The 3,658-nt window shown below is 36.4% G+C and overlaps 1 pseudogene; it reads left to right on the top strand.

Annotated features, from left to right (window-relative positions):
* The first annotated feature begins 263 nt into the window (after positions 1-263).
* LOC121299383 lies at positions 264-1,321 on the top strand (annotated as a pseudogene).
* Positions 1,322-3,658: the final 2,337 nt, after the last annotated feature.

Here is a 3,658-nt window from a genome sequence, read left to right as displayed (position 1 = left end):
AGCTCCCCCGAAACAGGATAAGCAAATAAATAAAATCCACTAGCCAGGCTTAGAAAGTCTTCACAGGTATTGTGAAAACAGAAGCAGGTTGAGGTCACTTACTACATTAGTTTCAGCCTTTTAATTACCGCATTTAAAATGTGAATGCATGTACTCAGTTTGAAGTACTCAGCTCTTACCACTAGAGTCTGCTGTCAGTGTTTCAAGTGTTAATTTTCAAAAACCCTCCTTGAACACAACTCGGTAAAGGGCAGAGCAGAACCATGCATGACCTTTTCAGCAGGAAGTAGGCGTGGCATCTTTTTATGTTTCTTTTTCTTTTTTTTCTCTCAAACCTAATTTAAAACAGCTGCAAGTGTGAATATACTTATTTGCTGAGGTGGAACTTCAGTTTCTAACTTACTACAGTATGTTTTGGCATAAAACATAAGTCTCTTCTTGCTGCATAAACGTTTAACTGTTCAGTTCAAGTAACTTTTTTTTTTTTTTTTTTTTTTTTGCTTTTCTTATGTTGCAATATTATTCTTTTGCCATGTAGATAAATATTAAGGTCTGCTTGATAAATATTTTTTTAGATGACATGTGGAATCTCTCTGTCACACACTTAAGTCATCTTTATCTGGATATTTCCTTTGTTTTACTTCAAAGCCTTATCTGACTGTTGATTTGGAAGCACCTCCAAGCCATACTAATATCAAACATAATACTACTACTACAATCATTTAAACAACATGGGAGTGTACAAGTACATGGAGGAGCTATTGGCAGTATCGCCAACACTTGGGTCTCCACCAAGCTCCTAGACCCACCAAACCCAACAAGGCTTCCAGACTAGGATACAAAGCAAAGCAAGGTTACGTCATCTATCACGTGCGTGTGCTCTCTGGTGCTCGCTAACGCCCTGTCCCCAAGGGTGCCACCGACTGTAAACTTGTGAACAACGGGATTCAACAAGATCAAGTTTTCCCACAGTCTCCAGTCAGTGTCTGAGGAGCGTGCTGGCCGTCATTGCTGTGCCCTCAGAGTACTGAACTCCTACTGGGTGGGTGAAGACGCTACATACAAGTTCTTTGAGGTGATCCTCATTGACCCATTCCACAAGGCCATCAGCCGCAATCCCGATATCCAATAGCTCACAAAGCCAGTCCACAAGCACTGAGAGATGTGTGGGCTTACGTCAGCCAGCAAGAAGAGCTGTGGTCTGGGCAAGGGCCACAAGTTCCACCTTACTATTGGTGGCTCTCGCCGCACTTGCTGGAGAAGGCACAACACCCTGTACTGCCACGCTACCAAAAATCACTGTAGTGCTTGTGTATCTTAAGAGCTAATAAATATATTTTTTGGATGAAAAAAAAAAAAAAAAAAAAAAAAAAAAAAACACTACTACTACTACTACTACTATTACTGCTGTTATTATTATTATTATTATTATTATTATTATTATTATTATTATATATTAATTATAATAATAATAATAATAATAATAATAATAATAATAATACTGTTTTATCTGTTGACAAGGCGTTTCCTGCTTTTTGTTTTACTTTCTGCCTCACTTACATTTCCTGTTTGCAGGTATCCATTTCCCTTCTCCTTCTCAATAAAATGTTAGGGCCCAGTGGAATCCTAAAGTTAACAACAAAAATACGAAAATAATTTTACAATAAACAGCTGGAATAATTTAAACAATGCTATTAACTTAAGGCCCCACAGTTGAGCACGGTAAAACCTGATTAATTTCTGCAGGGTCATAGTGCCTGTCTACAAGGACTCCTTAACAGATCTTTGGATCTAGAGATAGACAGCTGTAAAAAAAAAAAATAATAATAATAATAAAAAAAAAAAAAGCTTCACTTGTATTTTCAAATCCTAGATATATCATATAATAAAACTGAGTATTCTTTTACATAATGTCTCAGATGCATCCATGACCCCAAATTATTCACAAACACTGAACCGCAGCCATCCCATAATCCATAAACTCCCAATATTCTAAACCATTAATACATTCTGGTTATATATCCATGTTTAATTCATATCATCTATATACAGGGTGATAGATATCACTGCTGCTGGTAAAAAAAAAAAAAAAAAAAAAAAAAAAAATTTCAAACAGATTTTTAAGTGCTGTCTATCAATAGGTTTCAAGTCCCAATACTGTAGCTCCATGATGGAACCTTTCTTAATACTAACAGTGCCATAGAAAGTCGTTAAGCACAGAGGTGTCCGCTACGGGGTGTGAAGGACCCCTGGTGGTAGTCCTCATTTCCCATCTGGTGTTTCCACCTGCCATGTTTAATAGGGGAACGGTTTTCCACAACACAAGAGCAAAGTGGTCACCTGACTTTATGACCTTGCTGTGGTCACAAAAAAACAGAGGCACTCTAAATTCACCTCATCCGAATAAACCAAAGAATAGTCTGTAATCTGTCAGGAAGGACTTAAAGAACAAAAACTCAAGATAAGATAATACAAAAAGAAAATATGTTCACAACAGCACACTCGAGGCTAATTGGGTTTATATTTTGGGATTGGGAGAGAAACCGTGCTTGAAAAAGATCCAGCATTACAGTACATTTACTTTAATCTACTTTCTATAACTATCAGTATGTGGAAACTGAATAAAAGCAGTATTCCATTATTTATTTGATGCATTTAGTTAATTAACCACACTGAGTTCACAGATAATCCAACCGCCTACCATAGGCAGCACCACACCGAGAAATTCACAGGGGCTTGGGATACAATGTGCATGAAATTGAGACAGCTAGGTTGTACTCACTAAAACCATGTGTTCAAAAAGCTTATATAAGCTATTATCAGTAAGGCTGAGCAACACTGCTTACCAAATGAGGTTACATCCTCTGAGCCTTGAATGAAGGAGAAGACTGTTTTATTCTGTAACAGTAGTGCATATTTAGTGATCATTTCAATTAGCAGAAACACTGCAAAAATAGTTAAATTGAAATGATTACTGGTATCCCTTTTATTTGGTTCTCCACTTGCTTTGTTTTAAACTTTAGAGAGAGAGGAAAATAACGATTAAACATTTATGTAGATAGAACTGCCAAGATGACAGCAGGTTCTAGCATCTACCAAACTGAGGAGAAAATATTACAAACAGATGTGAGGGAAGTGGTCATGATAAATAAATACATTTAAAAAAAAAAAAAAAGATATGCAGCAGCATTTCAAACAGACTGTATATAGCTGGAATAAAGCTCCTCTGTGGTGATCACATTGAAACATCTGGCACAAAGATAAGTTGTACAGTATCTGCATTTGGTACCATTTTTCTCAGCGTGACTACTTGCTCTGCAATTTTACAAGTTTTACAGTAGATTAAACCTTAGCATGTCAGGGTACATTAAAATGGAAGCAGTCAATAGTTTTCTGGTTAGACTAGCAAAGTGGGGAAAAAAGAAATGATTCATCTAAAAGATTCACTAAAAATCCTTTTTAATGTTGATGTGAGTTCTGAGCCCATCAATGATAGAAAAAATGGAACACAAAATATTTTGTGATGGTAAATAAATCTTACCACTGCATTTTAGCAGAATCTACCCAAAAACATCAGGACTTCATACCATACAGCTGGCAAATGAAGAATCAAATTAAAACTGTCATTTTGGCTCATAAATAACAGATGTCATGGGTC

Source organism: Polyodon spathula, chromosome 24 (genome assembly GCF_017654505.1).
Source record: "Polyodon spathula isolate WHYD16114869_AA chromosome 24, ASM1765450v1, whole genome shotgun sequence".
Classification (NCBI taxonomy): domain Eukaryota; kingdom Metazoa; phylum Chordata; class Actinopteri; order Acipenseriformes; family Polyodontidae; genus Polyodon; species Polyodon spathula.
The sequence above is the reverse complement of the archived record's forward strand: the minus strand, read 5'-3'. Positions and strand labels throughout refer to the sequence as shown.